The sequence below is a fragment of the Macrobrachium nipponense genome, chromosome 3, assembly GCF_015104395.2.
Source record: "Macrobrachium nipponense isolate FS-2020 chromosome 3, ASM1510439v2, whole genome shotgun sequence".
NCBI lineage: Eukaryota > Metazoa > Arthropoda > Malacostraca > Decapoda > Palaemonidae > Macrobrachium > Macrobrachium nipponense.
The window spans coordinates 124,446,806-124,464,734 of NC_087202.1; the positions used below are offsets into that span (position 1 = coordinate 124,446,806).

Below are 17,929 nucleotides of genomic sequence, written 5' to 3' on the forward strand. Positions count from 1 at the left end.
TGGCCATTTAAATTTTGAGCCTTTGAATAGATTGTAAATGTACACAAATATATGAAATGAGTAAACTATGTATATGTTTTTATGTTAGGCTATATAAAGATATATATTTTCCTTCATATATATATGTATGTATGTATATGTAAATCTATATATATACATGTAAATAGGGAAACAGAGGAAGAAGTAGAGAGAGAAAGAGAGAGAGAGAGAGAGAGGGGAGGATTTGCCTAGTCGAGACATACTTGCCAGAGTATTTTAGGTAGGCTAGGATTCATGGACATTGTTTGGGAGAGAAAAAAAATGCATTTTAGAGGGCTAGGCTTCATGGACGTTGTTTGGGAAATGATAAATGACTACTGATTGATTTAGCCAGTTTATTTGGAAAGTGTTGAAAAGTTAGTACTGACTGAGCAATGCAAGCTAAATTCATAACACGAGTCATTATTATTTTTTCTTGCTTTTGCTTTCCATGCACAGTTGTGTAGGTTGGATTACTTTTGGTTTTCCGCTCTAGTTTTACATTCTCATCTCAAATAATGATTGTTTTAGTATTTGTTTTTGTATCACTCACACAACTATGTAGCCTATGCTTGCTGTGTAGGTTAGCTTAGTTTTCAGCCTGGAAAAGTCTGAATAAGAGTTACCGTTTGATCAATGGTTAGTTACCACTGATCAAATAGTAACTCTTATCTTGTACCAGTTTACATGGTTTTGCAAATGGATTGTTAGAAGGTTATTCAAAAAGGTCACTGATTGGTAGGACGAGACTGGAATCACCATTATCAAACAGATTCACAGGCAGGCATTTCATTACTTAATTTGTAAACAAAAATCACAAGCCTGATTGTATTGTTTGCAGTGTAAGAATTACTGACTGCTGCTTGAAGAAAAAGGGGCAGTGCAAAAGAAGGCAAACAACACATCACTGTGAAACCTGTCCTAACAAACCACCTTTGTGCATTTTGCCATGCTTCAAAAGCAAGTACAAAAAGACCTGTGAATGTAAAAAGCTCAACAAAAATAGTGGTTAGCTGAAGTTTTGTTTTAAAAGTTTTCTAAATGAAAATACCCATTTCATTTGAAGAGATTTTTTTTTCATATATAATGCACTACATACTTTTCAATTTCATTCCGGTCTTTATACCATATATAAAAGATTCTCTTTGTTATTTTCATATAATAAAAATTGAACAGTAAAAAATAAAAGTTATATTGCAAATTCTTTTTCATTCTTTCTTTCAACACTACAAAATCTCAAAAAAGCAATATGTAAAAGGTACCTATTTTACCAAAGAAAAAATATTTTTGTATAGAGTTATTTATCTAGAAATGGTTGCAAATTCAATCTTCATGCCTTATCTTTAATTTTAGCTCCCCAAATAAAATGCTGGGTCAAGAATTATGTATAATGCACAACAAAGGTTTTTTGCTTTTTTTTTACCATTTTTCTAAGAAACAGTACGGTAGAGCCCCGGCTCACGACCGTATTAGAACTCGACATAATCGGATTTCGCCACTAAATTTCCAATAAACTTTGAATCTGTGTTCAACCAAAAAACCGGATTCCGACCCCCAAGACCATATGATGTTTGTAAACAAAACTGTTTCTGCCAGCCGCCGCTAGTTGGCGTCATCCAGTGTTACCAAATGTAGCATAATTTCATGTTTTTTAGCATAATTTGACCCAAGAATTAGAGCTTAGCATAAATTCTATCATACTTAGTGTTCTAGTACAATTTTAGAATGTATTTTCACTAAAATTTTAAATAAAATGCAGAAAATTCCTCAATTTTATACACAGTTATAGTGAATATATGTAACTTCATAGTGAAATTGCCTCAAAAGCAGCACTAACAAATGAGTTTGCTAAGTTTGAACACAACTAAGGAATGTTAAATTTAGTGAATATAAAAATACCCACAGTGGCATGACTAACGGTCAGTAAAGTCTGAATAATTTTTTTCTTCATGAGTAAAGTCTTGATTTTCTCTCCTTTTTTAAGTTTGATTTTTTTCAGTAATCAAAATTTTAATTGTCTGAAGTGATTTTCACACAATTTTCAAGTATTTATTCATTGTGTATGTGATCTGTTAATGGTTTTTCTTCTTGAGTAGAGACTGGTTTGTTTGTTTTCCTTTTTTTAGTCTTAACTTTTCAGTAGATATCAAGATGTTATATTTGAAGTAATTTTAACACATTTTTCATGTATTTATTAATTGTGTATGTAAGCTACGACGCTAATCCTGTTAATGTTGTCCAGGGCCGGTGCTGGGAACTGAGTGCCCAATTCAAGCTTCCTCTCTCCCTCAAAACTCCTACACTTCTTTATCCCTTCTTAAATGCAACGTACGATGTACAGTACACAAAGACCTCTAAGAATCCGCTTTGAAGGATTTAGAGCAAAACAAACTGTAGTGGAGGTTGTTAATTGCTGCCAGTTGTATCATGAGACAAAAAACGCTACTGCTGGCTATCTATGTTCAAACATTTGGATATTGTTAACCCTTTAACGTCGATTGCACATATTAAACGTTGACGAAAATTGTCTGTCGGGTGCCGAACTGACGTATGGTACGTTATAAAAATTTTTTTTTTTTAAACATTCATGGAAAAATAGTTACATATAGGCTTACTAGGTGAAAACTTTTGAATCACGCGCCTTGGGGGATGCTGGGAGCTCACGGATCAAGGCGTTCTTTTGTTTACAATCGTTACCCAGGCGCGCAAGCGCGAATTTCTTTATTCTCGCACTAAAAAGCATCAGCGACACATCTCAGAAATTATTTCGTCACTTTGACATAATTTTTGCACCATTTTATATTAGCCGTTACATGGAGTAATATATATGATAATGTGTGCAATTTCATGTAGAATACAACAAAAACCCCTCATGGTTGTAGCTTTTATCAGTTTTGAAATATTTTCATATAAATAACAATAAGTGCCAAAATTTCAACCTTTGGTCAACTTTGACTCTACCGAAATGGTGGAAAAACGCAATTGTAAGCTAAAAATCTTATATTCTAGTAATATTCAATCATTTACCTACATTTTGCAACATATTGGAAGTCTCTAGCAAAATATTTTGATTTATGGTGAATTTATGAAAAAAAACTTTTTCCTTCTGTCTGCGCAGTAACTCTTCCAAAAAAATCATAAATTTTTTCGTCCGATTGTCGTAATGTTTGCACCATTTTAAATTAGCTGTTACATAAAGTTTTATATATGGAAATGTGGGCAATTTCATGTAGAATACAACAATAAACATCCCATGGTTGTAGCTTTTAACATGTGCAGGTCAGTTGCAACGCAATATGATATTGTTAGAATACAATAAAGTTTTGTACATACTTACCCGGCAGATATATACTTAGCTTATGTCTCTGACGTCCGACAGAAATTCGAAATTTCGCGGTCACGCTGCAGGTAGGTCAGGTGATCTACCCCCCTGCCGCTGGGTGGCAGGAATAGGAACCGTTCCCGTTCTAGAACCAGATTTTCTCTTCCACCTGTCTCCTGAGGGGAGGCTGGGTGGGCCATTCATCGTATATATCTGCCGGGTAAGTATGTACAAAACTTTATTGTATTCTAACAATATCATTTTTGTACATGCAACTTCCCCGGCAGATATATACTTAGCTGATTGACACCCTTGGTGGTGGGTAAGAGACAACTATTTACTGAATAGACAGGTAAACAACATACGTTGTAGGTAATAATAAATAAAAACCTTGGTTCCTACTTGTTCAGGCAGAATTCCATGGCTAATGCCTAGGAATCTGCTTCGCCTCAAGAGCCTCAGCGAGGATGTGACCTATGGCTAAGAGTTCTTGTGGGTCTGTCGATGGGGTCTTATCCATTTACTCGACAGAGCCTCTTACATGACAATATGCCTATGCCTAGTGGCATAATTAAGGAGCACAACACCGATCCCGATCACCTGATCTAACACGAGGGTTAGTAAGTTGAAAAGAGTTATCCCCAAACTCCTTTCAAACAACCCAAAGAAAAAACACGACGTTAACTAAAATTTAACTCACTGAGTAAGATCAGTATCGGCTCCTTATCCCAGCAATGTATCCGCAGACACGTATCAACCAAGAGAGAAGGATCTCTCGTAGGTTATCTTGACATCCTTCGGATATGGGAAGTCAACACAGAGTTGCATCTCCCGTATGTGACAGCTAATATGTCCTTATGACATATTGTTAAGGAAAGAACAAGAATACAGAAAAGCTCGCACTTCATGCGCTTTTAATTCTCAGCTGTTTGAAGGAATCATCAATGCACTTGTCAAGTGCTTAGGAGATCACATTGTCTCAAAGAAGCCAGGGCATTCTTTGATATAGATCTCTTCTGGGTGAAGCCTGGAGCTTGGCTAGCGCCTCGCACCTGGCTGGAGCCTTGCGCCTGGCTGGCGCCTCGCGCCTGGCTGGCGCCTCGCCCCTGGCTGGCCAGCCTCGCGCCTGGCTGGCGCCTGATTGCTCCTCCCTCCTGGCTAGCGCCTCGCGCCTGGCTGGAGCCTTGCGTCTGGCTGGCGCCTTGCGCCTGGAGCTTGGCAGAAGACTTCATGATTACTGTCTATGAGTCTGCATGCCTCAAGAGTTTCAGCGAGGTAGGGACCTATGACTGACAAACCCTTCTGGATCATGTCAATGGGGGCTAGCCCGCTTACACGACAGAGCCTTCTCGGATCGTGCCAATGGGGGCTGACCCACTTACATGGCAGAGCCTTACCTGTATCATATCAATGGGGGACCTAGCCCTCTTACATGACATAGCTTTAGGTTTCTCTTTACTGGAAGGAGCCTTGCGCCTGGATGGATCCTCAATCCTGACTGGAGCCTAGCCTTGAAGGAGCCTGGCACCTGGATGGCGCCTGGCTGGCTTCTAGAGCCTGGCTGGCTTCTAGAGCCTGGCTGGCTCCATAGAGCCTGGCTGGCTCCTAGAGCCTGGCTGGCTCCTAGAGCCTGGCTGGAATCCTAGAGCCTGGCTGGCGCCTCGCGCCTGGCTTGGCTCCTCCACACTTGCTGGAGCTTCGAGCTTGGAAGAGTCTCTAGGCTGTCTCGGCGATGTCCACATCGGACACTCTTATATCTGTCCGATTTGTTTGCCTCTGGCGCATTTGCGCCAGTTGGAGGCCCGCTCCTTCTCAGTATCCGGCCATGACAGAGTTCCTTGGAACTGTCCGCCTCTGGCGTTTTTCGCCTGTATTGGCATTTGGCGCTTTGGCTGGCGCTACATTGTCCGAGAGTCCTGAAACAACCACATAGTTTATCAGGAGACTGGAGAAGGGTGGAAGAAATTCTTCCCCTCTGAGCTTTGGCCCCTGGCAAGGGGAGGTGATTTTAGTCAGCTACACCCAGTAGACGACAGGATATCTACAATACGAGAGAAAAGAGTCTTCCTCCGAGGAGGATCCTTCGTGAACACTTCTTTTGCTAACGAGATCTCTTACATGTTGATGAGGTTCCTCGTTGCCGAATCTTCCCTATCCTTGCCCGAAGGAAGGGAAGGAGTCTGGAAGTCGAAGGAGAGACTGAGCTGAAATTGGGCGGAACCCTGATTTCTAGCTCTTATTGGTATTCTTCTGAAATACCTTCATGGGAAGCATTTTGAAGCCCTCCATGCCAACCCCGTAAGGGACATCTGTCGGGCAAAACAACGTTTTAAACCCATCTCTTCTTCTGTAGATGAAAATGTAAGTACCCTGCCTGGGCAACTAAACTTCTATCTGAAAGCGTTGCGTCAGGAATAGAGGGATTTAGTTCTTTTGCCAGACATACTATGCTGGCAAGAACCCATTGCCGAGTCTCCATTGAATCTGATGCGAGATTCCAATGCACAAAAAATTCACTTGTCTTCTTGGTCGTTTAGGGCTAAGAGAAAACAAAGAAGAATCCTTCATAAACTTCCTCAAAGAAGTTTGATGAGGAGCAGTTCCATTTTGTCGGAACACGGAATCTGTGGCCACAAAAAAAAATTCCATTCGAAGTACATGATATCCTACTCTTGTCGTATTGCGGTATCGTATAGATCCCGAAGATCTTAATCCTCTGTTATTCTCTAATTCCCCTTGTAGAGACAGAGTATAGCCTTTTACTGCGTTCTTTGATAGCAGATATATACATAGGTGATTCTTCTGAAAGTGAAGAAAAAAACCTCGCTATGTGGTTCACAGAGGATCGGAAGAGGACAGTTTCCTCATTCCATCTAGCACGATCTGCAGCAATTCTATGTCTTAGCCATGACTATTGTCATTTACCTTGAAAAATCCTCTCATTCATGTCCACTTCTGGTCAGTCTGCACGTGGAAAGACTCAGAGTGGAGAGGTTTTTCAGGTCTATTTATAATAGATTCTGATAGAATATCCAGATACTCTTGGAAAAGCCTTACGAAACATGCTGTGAGAAGAACGTGACTTCTGTGAATCCAACCTCTCTAAGGCCAAAATGAGGCATTCATCCTCTCTTCCTTTGACGCCCATTTATCTTAATATCTGTTAAGAATTATAACTAGGGGAAAAAAAGACTAAAGTTTATTCCCCTTCTTTAAATTAAAGATGTCGTATATTGCTACCTCTCTTGGTTCGAGGAAAGGAAGCAGTCTATAGGAAGCCTGTTCGTCTTCTACCTTGCGAAGAGATCTATGAAGACTTTCCGCAGGTTCTCAAAACTCTTTTCAATAAATGTTAGACATACGTTAACAGTTATTATCTTCGATCGAGAAGGTTCTCACGGACATGCAAAATCTTGCATCGAACCTTTAAGGATCATTACGTTCCGTGTCTGTTCCCAAATAGGTTCTCTTTTGTTAACGCGAACAGGGGCGAAAAAAGAGTTGTTCATACACGAAACAAACCTTCGGTCTTAACATTAGGATTTACTAGCGCCAAGCTGGAAACCGGTAGAATTAAAATTACACTTGTGAGATCCAGGGACTAATGGCATCTATACCAGGTCACGGGGCATGTATACCCAGAATGCCCACGGCTACCTGTGACCCATCAGTTATTTTCCTACCGCCTTTAAGATAAGACGTGTTACTGTCTATCTCATTTAAAGCCGGTTTTTCAGTTTGCCCGTTCTTTATCCATTTCATTTTTTATTTTTGTTTTCATTCCTTTCTTTCTCCAAAGTGTGATCAGTGTGTGGTAAGAGTGTATACGTGGTATGATGGAGAATTTTGCCTCAACATCGGGATCGTCTACCGCTTCGAAGAGGAGACAAAGAAATGCCCAGGAGTCAGTGGCTTCCCTTGTTCTAGGTTCCTAACTTCGGTGTCGACGGATCCTCATCCAACGTGTAGTAGGTGCAGGGAAAACGTATGTACGGTTACTAATCCGTGTTCTGTTTGTCACGGTTGGTCGGTGGAACAGTGGAAGAAGTTCTATGGGAAAAGCCAATACAAAAGGAAAGGGGTGACGCCATCTTTGGATGACCCAACCTTACCGGCTTCTTTTGTATCGGTAATAAACCAGGCTGCTCCATATGTTTCTCCACCTGCTTTTGAATTGTCTCATACCCCTTCGGTTTCTCCTAGCGTTCTGTATCGGAAACGCCAGGGGGGAGGGGCCTTGGGTAATTTTATGAATAATTTTGCACTCTCCTTTGTTCCCAGCAAGTAGAGGGGGAGATCCGCCATCTTTGTTCCAGGCTCCTGCTATCAAGCGCATAGGTTAGATGGTACGTGGTCAGCGCTAGGCTACCAGGCGTACCCCAACCTTGGATGGTCTGCTTGCGCATTATATGACGTCACGGGGTTCCAGCAGGGTCCGGCAGCGCTGAATGTTCCTCATCCCCCGGGCTTGCATTTATGGGAATTAATGCCGCTGCTTCACCATCCCACTCAGTATTTACAGCGATGCAGAACGTGGGAGGTAGTTGTCAGCAAACGTGCGGTTGCCAGCAGAAACCTCTCAGTCTCTCCCTACGAGAGGGATGACGTCACAACATACGTTTCACACTCTGAGATGGCAGGCGTGATGACGTCACAGACCGATTCTCGGCCTTTTCGCTGCACCCAGACGCTAATACGCTTCTGACCCGTCAATGCAAACTGTAATGCAGAAATACAGGATATAGAGGAGAGAATGAATAAGAGAGACAAAAAGAAAAAGTGTGATTCGCCTTCTTCGTCTTCTTCCTCTAGTTCGGCGTCATCGCTAAGTCCGATAACGTCACGGCGAGCGCCAGTCAAGCGTTGGAGGAGGATTCGGAGTTCCTAGCGGATCCTCGGGCCAAGAGGAGAAGAATCAATTCTTCCTCTTCTTCGGACCAAGACTGTCATTTTCAAGTCAGCAAGAAGGTCGGAAAATCAGTGGCTATTAAGCACAAGGTTGGCAGACGAAGCCGTTCGCAAGAGTCCGAACAAGCGAGAGAGGTGACGGCCAGCGAGCTAGCGGCCGAGGCGGAGTTGCCAGTTCGGATCGCAAAAACTGCGATACCTCTGGTAAAATCGACGTTGGCGGCGAAAGGTGCAGCAGAGGAATGAATGCAGGTCCCAGTTCGCCCGTAAGGCGTTCAAAATACATACGAAGGACGATAACGCTCCTATTAAAAGTACAAAAAAAAAATAAAAGAGAGTTTGGCAACCTCGGCGGATACGTTCGTGGAAGGCAGTGTCCGTCTGGATAGAAGGCCGAGGCCGGGCTCGCCGACGCTCGAAAACGATGCCAATGCTAATAGAGACGAACTTACCTCTGTCTTAAGGGAGCCTTCATCTTGGAGATCTAGACGAGATTCTCGCTCTAGATCCGTGAGCAGAGAAAGAGTGAGACGTTCTCGTTCCCCTGCTGACTATCTGGGATCGAGCCAACAGCGGCCAGCAAAGATCAAAGAGACCGCGGCCGTAGGGGCAGGCGGCCGTGGAATTCCGGGCCGTCTGTCAGAAGATAGAGGCGAGACAACATCTCTCGTGACGGAGAGTGGTACACTAGAGCCGGAGGAAGGAGAAAACCAAGAGTTTCTGGCCTCGTATGCAGAGGTTATTGATTTGATTCGTCATTCAATAGCCTTTCGGAGAAGACAGAAACACCGGCCAGTATGCTTCCTCCTTGGCGAATTGACATGGCGTTTGGACTAAAGAGGGATACCAAGGTGTCGTATGAATTGCCTTGTTCGAGTCATGCGGAATCGGTCTTGCAAACACGTAAACGCAAAGATTGCAGGAGGGATAATTCCTTAAGATCTAATAGATCATTTAAATTTATTCCCCCTCCAATGATAAAGCAAAGGAAATATTATACGACACGAAGGTCCCTTGCTGTCTAGACAAATGAACCCTAATGTGTAAGGTTAAGGCCTGGATTAACCTTGGATCAGGTTAAAATGGAGTGCCCTTCGATGACGTACCAAGAGGCTGCTACGTTAGAAGCAACAGCTTCTTCTGTCTTTCAGGCTTGCGTCCTGGTTAGACCTTTGGTCAACAGCAGTGGCGAAAATTGCATCCTCGGAAGCAACAAGGAAAGTAGTGGATGAACCATTGTTCATTAGATTACTACAGTCAGGGTCCAAGGCGATTGCGTACCTGACAAAGCGTTAAGTGCCAATGTTTGGGCAATATCCTGCTAATGAGGAGAGATGCAGCATTGGCTAGACTAAGCCGCAATGTGGATTTGGATTCCCTGTTAGCAATGAGAGGAATGGGGATATCTTGGAATCGCAACTACTGTTGCCAGAGGTCATACTGGAAGAGGCGATAGATAGAAGAAGGATGGACACTAACAATAGGTTGGTGCAACAGGCAGTTAGGAAAACCTCTAACAGTCAAACTATTCCTTTGGAGGGAAGACAACAGCAGATGTCTCGAAAGAAGACAGTGAGACATAGCATCCCTAATAGAGTCACAAGACCCTCTTCCCCAAAGAGGATAACTCATCGGCCCTTTCACAATAGCAACAACAGAGGAAGCGGCAATAGGGGAAGAGGGAGAGGCTCAAGAAGATAGGATGGGCGCTCCATCCCATCACTCGGCCACACCAGTGGGGGGTGGGGTTGCCTGGCAAATCATGAAGGTGTGGCAGGAACTAGGGGCAGAGCAGTGGGTGGTGGATGTTCTCAGGGATCGGGTATTTGATTCCGTTCGGGGTAACCCCGCCCCCCTGACAGATCAACCATTACCCCACGTCACTTATGCCCACAAATCTCAGAAGGCCACTATTCTGCAGGACGAAGTGAAGAAGATGATGGAAAAAGGAGCTGTGCAAAACAAGTATGCAGTTCCGACAAAAGGCTTCTACAGCAGGATTTTCCTGGGTGGTACCCAAAGCCAACGGGGAGTGGAGGACAGTACTAGACCTGTCAACGCTGAATCTGTTTATAAGGAAAACCAGTTTCAAGATGGAAAACTCCGAAAACGGTTCTACAAGCAGTCAGAATCGGAGACTTTATGCTGACAGTCGATCTAAAGGACGCATACTTTCAGATACCAGTCCATCAGTCTTCAAGGAAATTTCTCCGCTTCAGTCTTGCAGGGAAAGCTTTCGAGTTCAAGGTCCTGTGCTTCGGATTGACAACATCTCCTCAAGTTTTTACAAGAGTGTTCACCCTCGTGTCGGCGTGGGCGCATGCTCAGGGGATCAGGCTAATAAGATATCTGGACGATTTACTCAGGGACAGGGCGGCCCTCCTGCAGCTTTTTTTGTCACAGGACCTAGGTATTGGTGGGTGAATCAGCAGAAGTCCGCAGCTGGATCCAAAGTCAACCGTTTGGAATATCTGGGAATGGTGATAGACACAACACAAGCCAAAGTATTCCCGACAGACCAAAGAGTAGAGAAACATGCAAACAAAGTCGGTGAATGCCTTTCTGGGAAAGGCAAGACCACAGCCAGCAAAGACAGTGGCAGGTGGTGCTGGGAATCCTAACCTCCCTGGAGAAGCTAGTACCACAAGGAAGGCTACACCTTCGGTCCCTACAATGGAGGATGAAGGAGTTTTGGTCACCCAACAGTAGATCACCCGTACGAGCAAATTCCCTTGTCGGCAGAAGTGAGGAAAGACTTGCTGTGGTGGGTGGACGACGACAATCTGACAGTGGGTGTCCCCCTTCAACAATCCTCCCCAGACCTCTTGCTGTTCTCGGATGACGTCACTAGAAGGCTGGGGAGACCCATATGGAGGAGTTGATGGTGTCAGCAAAATGGAGTTGCAAGGACAGAGAACTCCATATAAACGTGCTGGAGTTGAAAGCAGCTTTCCTGGCTCTACAAGAATTCAGGGAGAGAGTAAAGGGACCACTCAGTGGTATTGATGTAGACAACACCACAGTAGTAGCTTATATAAACAAGCAAGGAGGCCTAGTTTCTCGGCAGTTACATGTAATGACAGTTCAACTTCACCAGTTGGGCTATAGAGAACCTGGTAGACATCAAGGCCAGGTATATTCCGGGAAAAAGAAACATAGTGGCCGACAAGTTGAGCCGCAGGGATCAGATTCTGGGAACGGAGTGGTCCCTACACCAACAGGTAGTGGACAGGATGCTCATGTTGTGGGAAGGACCGATCATAGACCTATTCGCAACCAGGTACAACAAAAAGTTGGAAGTGTATTGTTCAGTAGTCCCGGACGCAGAGGCAGTAGCAGAAGATGCGCTACAACACCCCTGGACAATCTGGACGTGTATGCATTTCCTCCATTTTGTCTAATCCGTCAGGTTCTGAACAGGGTAATGCGGTCTCAGAACCTCAAGATGACCCTGGTAGCCCCGTTATGGCCGAAAGCAGAGTGGTTTCCAGACCTACTGGAACTCCTAGTAGATGTGCCAAGAGAGTTACCTCCATGGAGCAACCTTCTGTGTCAGCCTCACGTGAGAGGTACCACCAGTCGGTGAAGTCCCCTATCGCTTCAACGGGGTGGAGACTGTCAAGTATCTCCTCCGAGAGCGAGGGTTTTTCGCAGAAAGCAGCAACTCAGATGGCAGGTAATATCAGAAAATCATCTGCGACAGTATACCAAGGGAAGGGAAGTGGTCAGCATTACTGTGATTGGTGTCGTAAAGGGAACGGTCGGTCCTCCACTCGGTACCACTATTCAGCAGTTAGCAGACTTTCTGATATATCTCAGAACAGAAAAACATATGTCTGTATCTGCAGTGAAGGGGTACAGGGCTGCTCTAGCCTCAGTCTTACGAATGAAAGTGGAGTGGACATATCGTCTTCATGGGAGTTGCCATGCTGATGAGGAGCTTTGAACAGTCATGCCCACCAAAGGAGCTAAAGCCCCAGATTGGGATCTGACCAAGGTACTGAGTAGTCTGACAAAACCCCCTATACGAACCCACTAAGGCAGTCCACGGATATAGGAGCCTGACCCTTGAAGACAGTCTTCTTATTGGCCCTGGCTTCAACCAAAAGGGTGGGGGAGCTACATGGACCTCTCATATCTCATAAAGCACTCGAGAGGTTGGAGATCAATGGTGTGTGAGTTTGTCCCAGAATTCGTGGCAAAGACCCAAAATCCAACAAATAGTCGACGGCAGATTCGACTCCTTTACCATACCTTCCTTGGCAGACTTTGTAGACAACGACAAAGCTGAAAATGCTCCTGTGCCCCGTCAGGGCACTAAGGGGAGTACGTAAAGAGAACAAGGCACCTCAGGCCGGGGTGCCAGAGGTTGTTCGTAAGTACAGGACGGAACAAGAAAGGAAGTGTCCAAGAATACAATATCATTTTGGCTAAGGGAGACGATCAGAGATGCTTATACTGCAGAAGACAGAGGGTCAGATAGCCAGGTGGGAGCTAGAGCTCATGACATCAGGGGTGTGAGTGCTTCCCCTGGCATTTAAGAAGAACATGTCTGTTTGATAAAATTCTGAAAGCTGGCGTGGGGTAAGCGCCAAACAACTTTCACCTCATTTTATTTGAAAGATGTTGCCCATAGATCCTTGGACACCTTTTCCTTGGGTCCAGTGGTGGCGGCCCAACAAGTGATATAGTTCATGCCCAGTGCCCCTGGCGGGTCATTTTGCGTCTAGTCCTAAGATGAAGGTATGAAGTAGAATGAATGGGATGACTGGTCTTTTTTCTTTACTACTTTCTTCCTACTCCTTTAACTACGGGCAATATGAAGGAGAGTACCGTCATGTGCTGGAACGGACTAGATGCAGGTGAGATGGTCAGCCATACTGTGAAGCTATCTTAGCTGATGATATACTTTTCAGTAGCAACACACTCGGATAATAAGGAAAAGAGGGGTGAAGGTGGATCCAGTCGCAAGGGACAAGAGTAAACAGTAGAATGGTATCTACACCCAGTGGGAGGAAACCAATAGATCCGCTTATATCTTTGGTCCTAGGTTCATTGTCCATTCTCTTAGAATTTCCCTATATATTCGGAAATGGATAAGTGGCAAACTCCCAGTCAGTTGTAGAGACGTTACCTCCCTCCAATAGTAAGTCTATCCTAATGTTAAGACCGAAGGTTTGTTTCGTGTATGAACAAATACCAAATTTGTAACTAATTTGTATTTTTCATAACTAACCAAACCTGAGGTCTTAACAGTTAAAGGCCCACCTCGAACCACCCCTCTAGCAGTCTAAACTGGGTTAGAAATATAACTGATGGGTCACAGGTAGCCGTGGGCATTCTGGGTATACATGCCCGTGACCTGTATAGATGCCATTAGTCCCTGGATCTCACAAGTGTAATTTTAATTCTACCGGTTTCCAGCTTGGCGCTAGTAAATCCTAATGTTAAGACCTCAGGTTTGTTAGTTATGAAAAATACAAATTAGTTACAAATTTGGTATATTCTTGATGCTCTTTGCGATATGAGAGAGTCGTGGAATTGGCCTAAGTGATTAAAAAAAAATCATTCCATCATTCCTTGTAAGCGACCCCTTTTCCGATTAAATGGGTAACGAAATCAGGAACGAATCTTGCCGTTACCGAGCCTCCGAGAGGCTACTGGTTTGTTTGTTTGTATGGTGTTTTTACGTGACTTCCGAACCCACGTCGAGAGTGAACTTCTATCACCAGAAATCCACATCTCTCTCCTCAATGGAATGGCCGAGAATCGAACCCGCGACCACCGAGGTGAGAAGCAAACACCAAACCAACCACTACTGGACTCTTAGGTTAATAAACTCGCTAAAACGAGAAAATATCTTGGATGGTACTTCTGGCGCATTACGCCAGGCTGGCGCTTCTGGCGCAATTTGCGCCAGGCTGGCGCTTCCTTCTAGTTCTTTTAAGGTTATGTGCCAGAACATCTGTGCCCTTATGGTACCCGACATCCTTGCATTCACGTGTTAATTCCGTTCTTAGTAGGAAAAAACTTTTATATACGTAGTATAGTCCATTCAGGAAACAACTTCTGCCACAAAGAGAATGTTTCCCATCCGACTCACCCATCTTCTCTTGAGCAATATCCGATTCTAAAAAGGTTGTGTGTTTCTCGAAAGGATGAGAGAATTATATTATTTCGTGCTCTGCGTATTAGAATCCTTTATAATACTGTCACATTGTGGTAAACAGCATTAATCTAGGAAAACCTTTGTAAGGATACTAGGAATTCTGTAGTTAACCTCGGTATGCGCATAATACCTTGACCATACCGTAAGTCTTAAAGTGAATTCTCTTCTACTACATTCATCTTCTCACTAAGCATGTACTCTAATAAGCCATGCTTTCGTAAGCATGAGAGCATCATATAATATAGAGTTCCGCTGCGTTAGAATCCTTTAATAATGTTACCTACGGTAAACAGCATTGAAAGGTTGTAATATCTTTCTTATTGAAAGCTTCTTAGCAAAAGGCAGACAATATTTTATTTATGTTTGCTTAACTATCCCCTCAATCCGAGGCTAAAACCGCGATTGTAGGGGAGAGACACGGTTAGTTATTCCATCCCGCAGGAGAGAGACATGTAACCAACCACTCATGACCGACACCTACATGTTACTGCGTTGGTCTCTAAGGCGCGATAGCAGTCTCCGTTAGCCGTCTGGCCTTACTCTTCCAGAGTTGCCAGTACTACATTAAATAAAGGAATCTTATAAAATTATCGAACTTCAGGAAGTTCTTATTAATGCATATTTAAGCGAAACAAGAACTTCGATAAATCTAGAAGCTAAGTAGGTGTTGTCTTAACAATCCCTTTAAGCGTAGTCCTTCCTAGGAAATTCCTGGAAGGATACTGATAATTGAGTTGCTCTACAAAGAAGTAACTACGGTATGTGTGATTTGCCGTATCGTATTCTCATACAGCAGATACTCAACTACCTTCTTTCCCTGCCTAGCCAGATAAAGGAAACATTTTTACTGTCTTCGTTCTTTTCGTTAATATATATCTCCTTAAGAAAGGAAGTTAATCCAGGAACTCTTTAAATCTTCGTGATTTCCTCATAAATCGCGGAAGAGACAGAATTCCTGTTCGTCTGTAGGGTTTACGGAAGGAAGTAGATATTTCCTATCCGCCATCATACCCAAACGTCGATGAGATTCTTATAAGAAAAACTCCCCAAGCGCTTGCCTCTTCATAACGAGGGAAGAGCATGAATGAAGGAGTGTGTCCGCATTACTCAAAGAGGAGCCTCGCGACTGACCTCTCTCTCTTAAGAAGATTTGGAATATTCTGGCGCCTGGCTCCTTGCGCCTAGCGCCTGGATAGTTCTGCGCACCTGGGAATGTTCCGCACGCTAGAAAAGGAGACTCGCTCCTGGAACGTTCGCTTGTGTGGAAGGTCCCGTGCGCCTGATAGTTCCGAGCGCCTACTAGACCCCTTTTAGAAAGAGACCTCTTGCCCGGAAACGTTCAATGGAAGGATCGTTCTGATTGCCACTGTACTATAAGGCTCCTTGCTCTAGCCGTCTGTTTTTTTCTGTTGCAATTTGCGCCAGGCTGGCGCTTTGTCTCTTTGAAGGCGCCTTGCGCCAAGAAAAAATTTTCTAGAACGCGGCTCGCGCTCAGTTGCTAGAACGCGGCTCGCGTTTGGTTGTAGGAACACGGCTCGCGCTAGTCTGTTTTCTGGAACACGGCTCGCTGCTGGCTGTTGGAACGTGGCTCACGCTAGCTTGCTGGAACGCGGCTTTCTAAGTTCCTGGCTGGCTCTTGCTCAGTGTTCTCTTAGTTTTCAGAGAACGCTCTAGATCATCAAAACATATACATTCTTCGTCTTTTCGGATGTAAGATGAAGAGACGCACTTTTTTTAAGGATGCCTTTTCAATGCTATCCTTGGCAGTCTGGGACGCTCTACAGAAACCTGCCGAGGGGACGCCTGACCGGTGGGGATTCTCTGAAACCCCTTACGGCTTTCGACATTCCTTCTCCCCTGGGCTTGGGAGCTTGAAAGAGGTCTAGGCCTGGGAGCGAGACAGAGCCGATCAGACGCACCCTCCACTGCAATGGGGAACCACTAGTAATCACTTCTTACCTTTCAATAGCTCGCATTTTGAGCCACAATCCTTGTCTTCAAATTGCAATTATGAATTTGAAGTTTCTGCGAAGTAAGAAGGTGATGAGGATGCAACACTACTAGTACTGTAAATACTCTAATTGCTCGTTAGTACGAGTTTCTAAAAAACTTTTAAAAGAAACGTATCTAGTTACATGCTTTACTGACTCCCTAAAGTAGGAAGTCAGTATATTTCCTCAATCAATTCTAACACTTATTACACATATTAATGAATAAATATTAATATTTCCCTTTCTTGCAAAACTATGTGAAGTGTCTACCGAAAAATTTCGGTAGTTACACGTCATATATTCTTCGAAATTTTCGAAGCCAAATTCATTAAAAAAGTTAATAAAAGCTATGCCGAACCAAAGACCCAGTACTTCCCTGCAAAAGACAGCCCAGAAGATCGATGGCGATGAAAAACGAAAATCAAGTCAGGAGGTAGCAACAACATATGTTGACACTACTGCGACAGAGAAAATCTGGTTCTAGAACGGGAACGGTTCCTATTCCTGCCACCCAGCGGCAGGGGGGTAGATCACCTGACCTACCTGCAGCGTGTGCCGCGAAATTCGAATTTCTGTCGGACGTCAGAGACATAAGCTAAGTATATATCTGCCTACTGTAAAAATACGTCAATGTTTACGTATGAGATTTGGTAGTGAAACCACTTAACGTGTGTGGTTCAGTAGCAAACGCAATCTTTAAGCTTTGTTAAGCTTGCTGTTTAAAAGGAGGTTAGTCTTAGCTTAAATCTGAAAAGCCGCTATGGTATACGTAGTAGTTTTAGAAATTAAGATGATTCTTTTTTATGTCTACAGTAAAAATATGTTGACTTTACGCATGAGATTTGGTAGTGTAACGTGTGCGCAGTAACAAATGCAATCTGTATGCTTCGTTTGTAAGTGTCCTCGCAATGAAGAGGTTAGCCTGATATTAAACTTAAAGAGATGCTGGTACGTAATGGTATAGAAATTAAGATGATTCTTTTACTTATACGTACATATTTATGTACCATGTACCATATTTATTTTCAAGGTCCAATAAGCTTGAAACCAGCCCTGATATTTGTCAAAAATTTGCCGTCGTAGAAGATGCACCTTTTTTAAAGGTATTTATGAACACAAAACCGTTAGTATCATAACATTAACTGAAGGTAATTTTAGTGATTTTGCATACAGTATTACATTCGACTCAGTATAAGATTTAAATTAAATTAATACAGAATGTAAACGTTTCTAGGCTTATAGCAACTATATGGTTTGTTTACTACCATAGTCCCGCTATAAGCCACCAGGGCTGCGCTATGGTTTGTTTACCTCCTTTCATCCCACAGCCTGCTGACTTAATGTAGGCACTTTTTTGTAAGTTTTTGATAACAAATATAAAATGGGTTTAATTTTAATAGTTTATTAATTTACTGTAATAATTAGACTTGCTTTTCAATGCTTTATTATGTTAGCAACACGTTTTATGCCTACCCACTAAACTACAATCTACTTACTAGTTACCTAGGTAGCCTCTGGCGC

General features: G+C 43.4%; 1 protein-coding gene across 1 annotated transcript in view; it reads left to right on the plus strand.

Annotated features, from left to right (window-relative positions):
* The window catches only part of LOC135222493 (uncharacterized), a 162,005-nt gene that overhangs the window by 111,702 nt on the left and 32,374 nt on the right, over positions 1-17,929 (plus strand). The window lies entirely within an intron of this gene.